General features: G+C 43.9%; 2 protein-coding genes across 6 annotated transcripts in view; one reads left to right on the top strand and one right to left on the bottom strand.

Annotated features, from left to right (window-relative positions):
* Positions 1–11,043, bottom strand: part of MLLT3 (MLLT3 super elongation complex subunit) — a 138,698-nt gene extending 127,655 nt beyond the window's left edge. The window contains exons 1-2 of one of the 3 annotated variants that reach the window (XM_082204929.1): positions 11,027–11,043; positions 10,314–10,363 (exon numbers count right to left, since the gene is read on the bottom strand). The gene's annotated coding sequence lies outside the window, so the exon portion shown is untranslated. The other 2 variants (XM_082204930.1, XM_082204931.1) reach the window with 2 other exon arrangements.
* Positions 11,044–11,111: 68 nt separating this feature from the next.
* FOCAD (focadhesin) overlaps positions 11,112–14,281 on the top strand; it is a 141,248-nt gene continuing 138,078 nt past the window's right edge. The window contains exon 1 of one of the 3 annotated variants that reach the window (XM_082204526.1): positions 11,112–11,131. The gene's annotated coding sequence lies outside the window, so the exon portion shown is untranslated. Of the gene's footprint in view, positions 11,132–11,956; positions 11,985–12,362; positions 12,586–14,281 lie in introns of those variants that run through there. The other 2 variants (XM_082204525.1, XM_082204527.1) reach the window with 2 other exon arrangements.

Below are 14,281 nucleotides of genomic sequence, written 5' to 3'. Positions count from 1 at the left end.
TCTGCTCCTTTGCAACTAGTTGCAATGGTGTTGAATGACTAGACATCACTGAGAATATTGACCAGGCTTCCTGCATGGATGCTGTAATAATAATAATAATAATAATAATAATAATAATAATAATAATAATAATAATAATTAGTACTACTATTTATTTATTTATACCCCGCCCATCTGGCTGGGTTTCCCCAGCCACTCTGGGCGGCTTCCAACAGAACACTAAAATACAATAACCTATTAAACATTAAAAGCTTCCCTAAACAGGGCTGCCTTCAGATGTCTTCTAAAAGTCTGGTAGTTGTTTTTCTCTTTGACATCTGGTGGGAGGGCGTTCCACAGGGCAGGTGCCACTACCGAGAAGGCCCTCTGCTGTGTGTCTTTTTAAGGTGTCAGGATCTGCACCCTTACTCCCAAGGAACAATGAGAGAAAGCAATACCCGTTGTGCCTGGGTACCTTCAGTATTACCCGAGGGCAGGAATGAAGGGGTCCATAATAGGGAGAGGGGACTGAAGGAGTTACCAGCAAGGATGCAACTCGTATCTGAAAACTTGGGAGCCAGGGAGCATCAGGCAGGTTACTCCTGACATAAACTTACTGGTATATTTATTTGAGTCATTTCTATAACAACCATTCGTACAAATGCATCCACAGGTAGTTCATCATAAGAATTAACACAAATAAATAAACATCCTGCAACACACACACTCAAAACCAAAGAACTTTCCATTAGCTAGACTGGGGACTGGGAGCGGCCACCGAGACCACGTAACACCGGTCTTGAAAGACCTACATTGGCTCACAGGACGTTTCCAAGCACAGTTCAAAGTGTTGGTGTTGACCTTTAAAGCCCTAAATGGCCTTGGCCCAGTATACCTGAAGGAGCATCTCCACCACCATCGTTCTGCCCAGACACTGAGGTCCAGTTCCGAGGGCCTTCTGGCAGTCCCCTCACTGCAAGAAGTGAAGCCACAGGGAACCAGGCAGAGGGCCTTCCTGGTGGCGGCAATGTGGAACGCCCTCCCATCAGATGTTAAAGAAATACTATCTTACTTTTAGAAGACATCTGAAGGCAGCCCTGTTTAGGGAAGTTTTTAATGACTGATGTTTTAATGTACTTTAATGTACTTTCAGTCTTTTTCTTGAAGCCGCCCAGAGTGGCTGATGGGCGGGGTATAATAATAATAATAATAATAATAATAATTAGTAGTAGTAGTAGTAGTAGTAGTATTACGTCCTCTTGTCTTTGTCCATGGAGTTTTCTTGGCAGGAATACTGGAGTGGCTTGCCGGTTCCTGCTCCAGGTGGATCACATTTGGTCAAACTCTCCACTATGATTTGTCCCTCTTGGGTGGTCCTGCACGGCATCGGTCATAGCTTCTCTAAGTTATTCAAGCCCCTTCGCCATGGCAAGTCAGTGATCCACGAAGTCCTTGAGAGTCCCATGGACTGCAAGAAGATCAAACCTCTCCATTCTGGAGGAAATCAGCCCTGAGTGCTCACTGGAAGGACAGATCCTGAAGCTGAGGCTCCAATACTTTGGCCACCTCATGAGAAGAGAAGACTCCCTGGAACAGACCTGATGTTGGGAAAGATGGAGGGCACAAGGAGAAGGGGGCGACAGAGGACGAGATGGTTGGATAGTGTTCTTGAAGCTACCAGCATGAGTTTGACCAAACTGTGGGACGCAGTGGAAGACAGGAGTGCCTGGCGTGCTCTGGTCCATGGGGTCACGAAGAGTCAGACACGACTAAACAGTAACAACAAGTATTACATCCTTCAGCTTGTTCCAAAGTGATGTACAGCTAAGTAAAAGCTACACCACCCGCTTGGTATGACTGGAATCTTGAATCCATTGGCTTACATGCTTACATTCGCCTCTACCTGAGATGAACCCCATGAGGCCTATTACTTGATATGACTGGTGATGACATTTAATTTTTTTTAAGACTGTATCCTGCTAATACTAACTAGCATCCCAATTCCAGGTAAGAAACAGCTGACAAGAAATACAGGCAAAGTAATAGCCAGCCCTTGCCACATATGACATTAGCTACGGAACTTTTTCTTTTCTTTTCCAAAAAAGTAAATAAAAATGTTATAGGCCTCTGGAGACAAATAAGGAAAGCTGTTCAGAGTGGAAAGTCTGGTTGAGAGACCTGCAGGGAAGTATTTGACTTTTCATTGCCTCGAGAACATCTATGCTCTGGAGAAAACCTAGTAAAGCAAACACAAACCTGGCTCAAATAATTCATTTGCTTCAGTAATTGCAAATATGCGACTGACAGAAAGTCATTCTGACCTGATTCTGATTACACTTTTATGCTAGGCTAGTTTAAACGTAATTAGTAGCTCTCTACCTACCGTAAGTTAATTATCCCAATTATTTGCTGAATTAAATGCTAAGTACAGAAGAGACTTGAGAAGCTTCTGCTGTTGGGAAAATGGATCAGCCTTTGTGGTTCTCTTGCTTTTAAGAGTAAACAGCAGTCTCACATCTCTATGCCCTGCAAACCTCCCCTAGCCCTCAGAGAATGGTCCAGCCAGGGATCTTTAATTAGAAGGTCTCAGGTAGCAGAATTAGAAAACCTCTGGCTCCAACCCACAAAGCCAATTAGGAGTCAAACTAAATGTTACTCAGTTCTATAATTGGAACTGCTCCCCATGTTTGTTTTCTTTCTTAAAAAGTAGCCCTAGGAGAAAGCGGGGTACAGGGAAAGAGATCCCATTTATGGCACCATCTATGGGGAAATTGTGGGACGTGGGTGGCGCTGTGGGTTTAACCACAGAGCCTAGGACTTGCCGATCAGAAGGTCGGCGGTTCGAATCCCTGCGACAGGGTGAGCTCCCGTTGCTTGGTCCCTGCTCCTGCCAACCTAGCAGTTCGAAAGCACATCAAAGTGCAAGTAGATAAATAGGTACCGCTCCGGCGGGAAGGTAAACGGCGTTTCCATATGCTGTTCTGGTTCACCAAAAGCAGCTTAGTCATGCTGGCCACATGACCCGGAAGCTGTACGCTGGCTCCGTCGGCCAATAAAGCGAGATGAGTGCTGCAACCCCAGAATCAGTCATGACTGGACCTAATGGTCAGGGGTATCTCGGGGTAAGTACTTAATTCGTTCTGGAGGTCCGTACTTAACCTGAAACTGTTCTTAACCTGAAGCACCACTTTAGCTAATGGGGCCTCCTGCTGCTGCCGCGCCGCCGGAGCACGATTTCTGTTCTCATCCTGAAGCAAAGTTCTTAACCTGAAGCACTATTTCTGGGTTAGCGGCGTCTGTAACCTGAAGCGTATGTAACCCAAAGTACCGCTGTATTGGTAAACTGAATTTATGGGTCCTGGGAAGGAAGCACCAATATTGGTATTGTTTGAGGGGACTCTCATGTGGACCACACAAATGGGAATGCAAACAGGTGCAAACACACATTAAACTCTGGTGTGGACAAGCCCTGCAACTGTTTCTTAAAGGGATATTTTGCACATAAAGGAAACATGATATTTACATCGGAGTCTAACATGTACTTGACATTTCTTAAGGGTTCAAGAGATAATGACACAAACCTCAAAAACTCTTTTACCTCTTGCTAAGTTCCTTAAGTCTCCATCCCACCCAAATTCACTCACAAGCTCTGGCTTACCTTAAGGAATTTTGGACATTTCACAGCTTTCCCTTGATAAATGGTTTTTTTTAAAAAAAATAATAAATATTTTAAAAATCAGAAGTCTTGCAATCACAAAGAAATTCTGAAATTTGCCCATGGCATTTGGTCATTCTTGAGATTTGCCACTATATGTCTTAACTGCCTAGGTCACGGTGCTTATTTTGGAAATTTCCTGCTTAAATTAATATTATGCTGAGATAGATAATGTAAGTGAGGGAGGGACAAAATGTGGGATTTGACCATTAACTTATTACATAAGAACCAGTTAGCTTATTGAATGAGAACCATACAAAAATTAAAGATGTGGAATAGTTTCAAAGCTAGCTGCCATCTCTTTGCTGAATACTGCAAAGATAATTTATTCAAATATTCAGTTTTATACCTCCGTATACAAAAATTGTGATGGAAATTAGGATATGAAATTGCATGTATTTAAATGATGAAAATGAATTTAATTTTATGAAAGAGGTAATAGAAATGAGATAGGAATTTGGTCATTAGCCAAAGACGTGGATAGTTTACTTTTAAATATTGTGCTTCTTATCAGCATGACTATGAAAAGAGGGTTATGATTATCATACAAGTTGCTGCCAAAAAGCAGCATCTGTATCTATGGAAACCCAGGTTCTTCTAAGCCATTATTGATGTGAATGCATCACTAGAGGCATTCTGGGAGCATTGTGCAGATATAAAACTGATCATTTGAACTAGTGCTAAATATGGAATGCTCAAATCTTCCTCATTCAGAGATTATTGTCCTTTATATTAAAAAGCAAAACAAAATAGAAAGTGCTTTTTTTCCCTACTGAAAACTGATTTATCCCATTCAAAGTGTAAGTTTTGCTTTCTTAAGCATGGTTTTTTAGAACTCAAAATCTTGATAATGAAAATGACAGTCTGCACAGTCTGCACTGCAATATTTGCATGAAAGCTTATATTCTCCATTTCAACATCTTGCATGATTTTATCTTCATTCCTCTCCCCCCCCCCCGGGCTGGCTTTCACATCTTTTTCTTTTGCCAGAATACAACATCTTAGGCAGATTGTCTCCATGTCATTTAGCTGAAGCCCATTGGGATTAGGATGTCATTGATATTTGGAAACTTGCTACTGTGTTATTCACATTGTTATTATGTTGGTGGGCAATAGTGACACACCGTGGTGTAATTCTATTTATTTAGAAGGGAGAAAAATAAGTTTTCTCATCACACTTCTCAATTAAAACAGGAAAATGTAAGCCATTTCTGATGGGAGTCAAGAGAAAAATGCTATCCTAGCAAATGATCCACACCGTCGACCTTTCTCTCCATCGACATACCGTATTTAGAGTGCATTTTACTTTGTGCAAAAATACTGAAAAATAATGGAAAGGAGTACAGTGGTACCTTGGGTTACATACACTTCAGGTTACATATGCTTCAGGTTACAGACTCTGCTAACCCAGAAATAGTGCTTCAGGTTAAGAACTTTGCTTCAGGATGAGAACAGAAATCGTGCTCCGGCAGCGCGGCAGCAGCAAGAGGCCCCATTAGCTAAAGTGGTGCTTCAGGTTAAGTACAGACCTCCGGAATGAATTAAGTACTTAACCCGAGGTACCACTGTATACCCACTCTATTGTCTTTTCAAAAATGTCCAAGTTGTAATGTAGAAGCCAGCAAAGGCTGATTGCCTAGTTCAGAAACGAACAGGGTCACTATTCATAACTGGTTGTTATGTTGCCAGTCCAGAACACCCAGCTAATAGGAATCACACATATATGATCAGTAGTGGTACTTTTATTCAGAGACCTGAGATAATTAGAAATAAGAAATCTGGATTCAGGATTGGATTAACAGACATACAATTTGATTTTATAGTTCCTTATTTGCATACAACCAAAAGCAGAGTCTTTTTCTCGAGAACGTAAGAACTCAACTAGTGATAAAACGTCTGGCAGACAAAATGGGAAGAGGCGAAGCTTTCCACATAATTGTATTTCCATACTGGAAAAAGGCTTAACCTGTTGAACTTCTGTCTGCTACAATGAAAGCAGGGAACAGCCAGGCTGGCTAATGTAAGAGAAATCGCTTAAAAAGGTACCTACACATTTTGCTTCATAACTTTCTTTCTAAGAAACCTAAAGACTTCCTTTGGGTTTTTTAAAATGAAAGCTCCATGTCTAAGGTCCCTAGTACATCAGTCCCTGCCTCTCTGCGACCCTGACCAGTCCAAAAGATGGTTTGGCACATGATTTTGATCTTCATTCGTGGTAGGTAAAGGTAAAGGGATCCCTGACCATTAGGTCCAGTTGTGACCGACTCTGGGGTTGCGGCGCTCATCTCGCTTTATTGGCCAAGGGAGCCGGCATACAGCTTCCAGGTCATGTGGCCAGCATGACTAAGCCGCTTCTGGAGAACCAGAGTTTAACCCACAGCGCCACCTGCGCCCCTTTTAGGAACATAGGGAGCACCCTTTACAGCAGGTTAGATGAGTAGTCTGGGTAGCCCAAGATTATCCACTCTCACTGGCAGGATCTCCCAGGCTTGAGGGGGGGGGGGGTTACACCTTTCTCAGCACCTGCTCCTGAGGCCTATTGAAAAGCGAGATGCCAGAGACTGACCCACTGAACTGTGGTCCCTCCGCCTGCTTTGGTTTCCATAAGTCAGCACCAGGCAATGATGACTGCACCGATTCAGCAAATAGGCCAAGAGGTTGTTTGGGGCCGTAATAATAATAATAATAATAATAATAATAATAATAATAATAATAATAAATAATAATAATAATAATAATTTTTATTTATACCCCACCCTTCCCGGCCAGAGCCAGGCTCAGTGTGGCTATCACCAGTAAAATTACAGTAAAAACATAAAATAGGGGTGGGGGGTGGGGGTGGGACACCAATTTAAAATACAGGTTAAAATGCAATTTTAAATGCAGCCTCATTTTATAAGTAGCCGATAAGACCATAAGGGGAGGGAAACATAAGGTCAGACTGAGTCCAAACCAAAGGCCAGGCCGAACAGCTCTGTCTTGCAGGCCCTGCGGAGAGATATCAAGGGCACAAGGAGAAGGGGACGACAGAGGACGAGATGGTTGGATAGTGTTCTCGAAGGTGCCAGCATGAGTTTGACCAAACTGCGGGAGGCAGTGGAAGACAGGAGTGCCTGGCGTGCTCTGGTCCATGGGGTCACGAAGAGTCAGACATGACTAAACGACTAAACAACAACAACAAATGTGACTATATTTGGGGAAATTGTGCTCTATGTGTATGAGTGTAAGGACACCGTGCTCCAAGTAAAGAGCTTCTTCTCTAAACTCTCCATGGATGATTTTCCTAACAGAAAGAGGAAAACACATCTTCTTTCCTAGCAATCACTTTAGTGACACTCTAGCGTTCCCAGCAGTGATACTGCAGTGCGGAGAGGGGACTTAGTTATAGGTTTCTATAAAAGCTTTTTCATCCCCTAATGATATGTAATGTGTGCAACGGTTTCTGCCAGCTGTCCGCATGAAGGCCACTGCTTGTGTAGATTTCAGTCTTATACAGCCGACTGCAGTTTAGGTTAAAAATGGCTGCACCTAAAAGTTTACTGTGTTTTAAATTACCCTTAATCATAGTAATAAGAAAGCTCTTTTGGTCAATTTACATTTTAGTGCCTGGATTTAGAGCTTTAAAATAAATATTTGTTTAAGTGGAAAGGTTTACATTGACTGATTCCTATAATAAATTCTAAACTATGTCACTCCTATTCATGCTCACGGATTATTTTGTTAACTACAATTTTACATCAAGCGATATTTCAGGGAATACGAACACACAAAGCTTCCTTACTACACTGAGTCAGACTATAGGTCTACTTATCTACTGTAGCTTGGTTTTGTCTTTCTCTGACTGGCAGCCCCTTTTCAAAGTCTCCTATCAGCATCGTTATATATCATAAACGCCATTCATTCATTCATGAATTTGCTCTGCATTCGTTCATTTTTATTTTGCAACATTTATACCACCTAATCCAAAATATCAGACTTATATATTTCCCATCACTGGACTGGAAACTATGTTAGAAAAGTTAGAGACAGGTTACAAGCAGGCACCTTCAGCTGAGTGAATAGTTTTCTTCTATAAACGCATTCATGAATGTAAGCTCTATTTTTCCTTCACAAAACTGCCCATTGCACCACTTCCGAGTCCTCCCTCTCATCCTCCTTGGGGTTTTATGTGGGGTAGTGATCCAGAATGACACTTGATGTACTCCTTTCAGACCTTCGAAAGGTGGCTGTTATGTACTGAGTTGAATAGGATCCAAACTGCAGCAGTCTGATTGGTCCTAGAACAATGGGATCCAAACTGCAGCAGTCTGATTGGTCCTAGAACAATAGGATTCATAATGCAGCAGTCTGATTGGTCCTAGAACATTGCAGCAGTATGATTGGTTGGCAGGAACCACCCAATCATGCTCCAGATATAAGTGAATCCACAACCTGATTGGCTTACAGTAGAATTCCAGAATTGGCCAATCCTGTGCAGCCCATTGTGTAAATAATGTATATAAAGCAGATACTTTGAGGGGACTTTCATTCATTCCTCCTCACCACTATGAGCTGAATAAAGAGCATGAAATCACTTTGCGACTCTGAGTATATTTCAGTGACAATGTGCTGAGAGCAATTATGAAGAAATAGCATTCATAAAGAACAGCCGATACTTGCTCTATGCTGGGTAGGAGTTCTTTATTTCCCAAGTCTAGGCTACGCAGCAGTGAAGTGTATGGTCACAAACATCTGCAGTTATGCATGGACTCGTAATAATCTGGACTGATATACTATGTTGTAAATAACTGGGATTTGATGTGAATGTTCTGTGGGGATCATTTTATTTTTTTGCACTGTTGTTGTTTCTACTGGAAGCCACCGCCACAGAATCAATTGGCAGGTTGTGTGGACTATTTTTTTTTTAACAAATAACACACAATATTTTGTGTGCCTTGCAGTACTATTATTGCTTGCCATTTTTGTAGCATATTTCAGGCATGCAAAGTACTTCACACACATTATTTCAGTAGCAATCCCACGAGGTGGGATGTACTATTACCTTCCAAATTACAAGTGGCAATTTGAAACTGAGGAGGAGGTGCTTTTTTCCTAAGACCACCTAGTGAGCTCATGCCTAAGTTGCAATTTTAACAACCAGCTTACACTTTTCAAAACCACGCCACACGAGTTTCCTGTTATAATCCGCTTCTCCCACATTTGATCCCCCAAAAGAGACACTCGTTTTTAACAGAACCCCAAAAATCAGCAGAGCAAATGGGGTACTGCCCCCAAAATTCCAGCCTGTGCTCTGCCAGCCCCCAGCTGCCTCTCTTCTTACTTAGAGTCGAATAATAATAATAATAATAATAATAATAATAATATCTTATTTATACAGTGGTACCTCTGGATGCGAACAGGATCCATTCCGGAGCCCCGTTCGCATCCTGAATGGAACGTAAGATGCGACTGGGCGTCTGCGCGTGCCGAGTTTTCCCGCTTCTGCACATGCGCGTGATGTCATTTTGAGCGTCTGCGCATGCACGAGCGGCGAAACCCGGAAGCAACGCGCTCTGTTACTTCCGGGTCACCGCGAAGCGTAACTTGAAAATGCTCAACCTGAAGCACATTTAACCCGAGGTATGACTGTACCCCGCCCATCTGGCTGGGCTTCCCCAGCCACTCTAGGCGGGTTCCAAAAAAATATTAAAATACAGTGGTACCTCGGGTTAAGTACTTAATTCGTTCCGGAGGCCCGTACTTAACCTGAAACTGTTCTTAACCTGAAGCACTACTTTAGCTAATGGGGCCTCCTGCTGCTGCCGTGCCGCCAGAGCCCAATTTCTGTTCTTATCCTGAAGCAAAGTTCTTAACCTGAAGCACTATTTCTGGGTTAGCGGAGTGTGTAACCTGAAGCGTATGTAACCTGAAGCGTATGTAACCTGAGGTACCACTGTACAGGAATGCATTAAACATTAAAAGCTTCCCCAAACAGGGATGGCACTGCCTGACAGCTTTCCCCAAGGTGTGTTGCCTTTGCAGATCTCATCAGGGAAGAGGATGAGGACAAAATTAAAATGAGTCCCCAGGAGCCAGCAGGGTGCAAAACTTAGCTCATCTCTAACCAACTCAAACTGCAATTTTCCTTTGTTCCTTTCCCCCCTCAGACCTAGACAGCACTAGGGAGCGGGGAAGAGGAGGTTTGCTCCTGTTCTGAACAGTCCAGGATGCTTCGCCTATTTCTGACCAACTGTTAAGCTGCCATTCTAGCGTTATTTTACCCTTCCCTGTCCAAACCCCCAAACCAGCAAACGTTTTCACCAGTCCACTGTGGGGGGCCGGGCTATTTTTTTTTTTTTTTGGGGGGGAGAATGAATTCCTATGCCCCACAAATAACCCAGAGATGCCTTTTAAATAAAAGCATACATTCTACTCATGTAAAAACACCAGGCAGACCCCACAAATAACCCAGAGATGCATTTTAAATAAAAGGACACATTCTACTCATGTAAAAACACGCTGATTCCTGCGGCGCCGCAGGCCAGATTTAGAAGGCAATTGGGCCGGATCCGGCCCCTGGGCCTTAGTTTGCCTACCCATGCCCCAAACTCACAACAATATTCCAGTTGAGCGTTATAACCTGTGATCGATGGTGAGCAGATGGGAAAGCTGCAGTTTTTTCTATTCCACCTGCAAAATAGGAACAATAACAACCCATTATTATTATTATTATCATGATCATGTGTGAATTGTTGTTATTACTAATTCCATTTGTTTACCATCCTTTATCAAAAGCTCCCAGGGCGGTATACTACATTAAAAATACATTACAGAACATCAATGATAAAAAACATAGTAAAAAGCTAACAAACAGCCTAATAATAAAATAGTTGTCATAATAATAGTCGCTTTCCCCACACTTTTACAGCCCATAGATCATTTAATAGCTATAGGCCTGGGTAAAGGGGAATTTTTTTGCCTGGCACCTAAAGCCATGTTATGATGGAGTCAGGCGAGCCTCTCTGGGGAGAGCGTTTCCCCATTGGGGAGCCACCACAGAAAAGGCCCTGCTCTCTTGCTGCCACTCTCCAAACCTCTCTGGGGTAGGGGGACATAGAGAAGGTCCTCCGAGGACAAGTTCAGGGTTCGGGTTGGTCTTCTTTGGGGAGAGACGGCTCTTAAGGCATTGAGGTCCTGAGCCACGTAAGGCTTTATAGGTCGACAACAGCCCTTTGAATTAGACCTGGAAACTAATCCCCAGCCAGAATGAAACCGGAAAAGAAAGAAAAGCTACTTCTTGCTTTGATTTCGTAATTTTAAAACAGCAAATCTTAACTGATGACCTGGATAGACCTTTGAGGACGCTGACTTTCAAACACAGGAACAGAAATAGGTGTGTGATGTTCTACTATGTTACTATGGAAACCAAGCCTGATGAAGAACGGTTGAAGGAGCTGGGTATGTTTAGCCCGGAAAAGAGGAGTCTGAGAGGAGATAGGAGATATCTGAAGGGATGTAACACGGAACAGGGAGCAATGTTGTTTTCTCCTGCTCTGTAGGGCAGGACTCGAACCCATGGCTTCAAGTTACAAGGACGGAGATTCCAACTAAACATCAGAAAGGGAAAGAGATGTTTGACAGTGGAAAGGTCTCCCTCGGGAGGTGGTGGCCTCTCCTTCCTTGGAGGCTTTTAAGATGAGTTTGTTTGGCCACCAGCCAGGGATGCTTGAGCTGAGATTCCTGCACTGTGGGGGTTGGACTGGATGACCCTCAGGGGTCCCTTCCAACTCTAAGATTCTATTTCTTTTTTCCATATAGGTTTTTATTTGGTTTTACAATTAAAGTTTGCATTCAAATATGAATTAACATCACAAACAAGGGGTTCCTCGAACCCTTGGACTTCCCTCTTCTCCATTTTTATTTTTATTTTTTTAAAAAACTCCATTATATCCTTAGTTCTTGTTACATTACAAGAGTTGTTACAATCCTGCTAATGTTTTTTTAGTTGTTTACAGTAAATATTTATTTATTCTTCATTAAAAGTATCCTTTCCTCTCTGAGGCGATTCTTCCCGCCCCTCCCCCTCTGGGCGGCCTTCGAGCCCCTGGTGCCTAATGCGCATGCTCCCCCGGCTGCGAGCATGCTCGGGAGCAGCATCGAAGCCGACGTGCCCTTACCTTGCCCTGATTTGTCGACGGCCGCGCGGCGGGGCGGGGAGAGAGAGAGGGGGGCGCTACTGCGGCTGCGCCGCTCCGGCCAGTCGCCACGCTGCGAAGTTGCTGCTGCTGCTGCTGCTGCTGCTGCTTGACAGGTGAGCCGCGCCTTGGAACGTTGGCGGCCGCGGGGTTCTAACCGCCGAAGGTCACTGACCCCGGGGTTCTAACCGCGGGGTAATAACCGCGGGGCACTAATTGCAGGGTTCTAAACTGCGGGGTGCCGATTTCGGAGTTCTGTCTGTGGGTTCTAGCCACGGGGTAATCCTTGCAGGGTTCTAACCACGGAGCAAGGAGGGCAGCCTCGGAATAGGGAGAGGGGCAGGCCAGTCTCCAGACTTTCCTCCCTAACTTGAGTCTCCAGCTGTTTCGGGACTCCCATCATCCCTGGCCGCTGGCCCTGCTAGCGAGAGATGATGGGAGTTCATACAACATCTTTTTGAATTATTCGCCCAGCACATGGAACCTTACAAAAGGACAATACGAGTGGACTTTCTTACGCCCTAAACCACGGCAAAAAGACTTGATACTGATGAATTGGAAAAATAAAAATGCGGCGGCTCCTTTCAGCGATTGGATTAGAGACTTCTACAAACTCGCAACATATGAACGACTTGCGTATAAATGCAGACTTGGCATGGACACGTTCAATGATGTTGGGAATCCATTCTTACAAATACTGTAATAGGTTAAGATCTGGTAAAGTACAATAACAACTTTGCAAAGGGTACAGTTTTGGGGTCCCTTCCCTACCTTTACTTTCCCTTCTACACAGGTTCTGTTTCTCTTTCTCTCTCTTTTATTTACGTATAATTATGTACTTTTAAACTTTCAGTAAAGATGTCTGAATTATTATTATTATTTAAAAACAAATAAACATAGGAAGGGTCCCAAGAGTCATCTAGGGGAAAATGCAGGGAGACCCAAGTTTTGGGAACCCTGATTTAGAGAGAGTTGGATTTAGAGTTTTGGAAACCTTATTGGGAATACAGTGGCATGCCTTGGGGCCCTAGGAGCCAACTTCTTGGGCCCCTAGGAGCCAACTTCTTGGGCCCGGGGCCCCTGCTTCTCAAGCAAGTCCATAGGGAACCCTGCATGTACAGATCATTGGAGCGAGAGCTTTCTACAGTGGTACCTCAGATTACATACCCTTCAGGTTACAGCCTCCGCTAACCCAGAAATAGTACCTCGGGTTAAGAACTTTGCTTCAGGATGAGAACAGAAATTGTGCTGCGGCGGCAGCAGGAGGCCCCATTAGCTAAAGTGGTGCTTCAGGTTAAGAACAGTTTCAGGTTAATAACGGACCTCCGGAATGAATTAAGTACGTAACCAGAGGTACCACAGTACAGCCATTTTAATGACTGTGTGTGAGTCAGCCATACGTTCAGAGTATGTACTTAGTCTTGAAGATGCTGCCCAGAGACGTTTCAAACTGTTTGCAAAGGCTTTTACATAAATAAACAAAGCATAACCAGAAACTGTATAACCGAGGATCCTACGATGACATAGTAATAGTAATTAATTATTTGTATCCAGCCCATCTGGCTTGGTTTCCCCAACCACTCTGGGCGGCTTCCAACAAAGATTAAAAATACATTAAAGTGTCACACATTAAAAACTTCAGATGTCTTCTAAATGTCAGATAGTTCTTTATTTCCTTGACATCTGATAGGAGGGCGTTCCACAGGACAGGCACCACCACCGAGAAGGCCCTCAGCCTGGTCCCCTGTAACTTCACTTCTCGCAATGAGGGAACCGCCAGAAGGCCCTTGGCGCTGGACCTCAGTGTCCGGGCAGAACGCTGGGGGTGGAGACGCTCCTTCAGCTATAGAGCAAGAATGAGGAACCTGTGCCCCCCCCAGATGTTGCTGGACTACAGCTCCCATCTTCATGGTTAGCCAGGACTAATGGAAACATCTGGAGTCCTGCCACATCTGGAGGGCCACAGGTTTCCTAACCCTGCCACAGAGTATCGTGGAGTAGCGCTCGCAAGTATTTGGGGACCATCAAAGATGTTCAAGGACCTTGATGCCTTTCAATTTTCTACGCGCAAAAGTGTAATGGAAACGTCTCGTTGACAACTGACTTTTGTCTGGGACAGATGCTGTACCTTAGGCCATTGCTTGGAGGGAAATGCAAGAGGAGCCAGATCAATAAAGTGATTACCTTTAGACTATAGAAGTGTGCAGCTTCTACCACTATAATGTCTAGATGAGTTACTCTTCCCATATGCTGACCAGTTTTCGTTACAGCATGTGGATCTCGTTAGAGTTCCCCGTTCAAGAGGCTTCTCATTAAGTTCTTTGTGGGGCTTTCGGGGTGCGTGGCCAGAGAACCTCATCGCAGCCGACTGGGAAGCAGGTCAGTTTGAGGTTCCTGGGAGCTCCCATTGGTG

Source organism: Podarcis vaucheri, assembly GCF_965113315.1.
Source record: "Podarcis vaucheri genome assembly, chromosome: 17".
NCBI lineage: Eukaryota > Metazoa > Chordata > Lepidosauria > Squamata > Lacertidae > Podarcis > Podarcis vaucheri.
The sequence above is the reverse complement of the archived record's forward strand: the minus strand, read 5'-3'. Positions and strand labels throughout refer to the sequence as shown.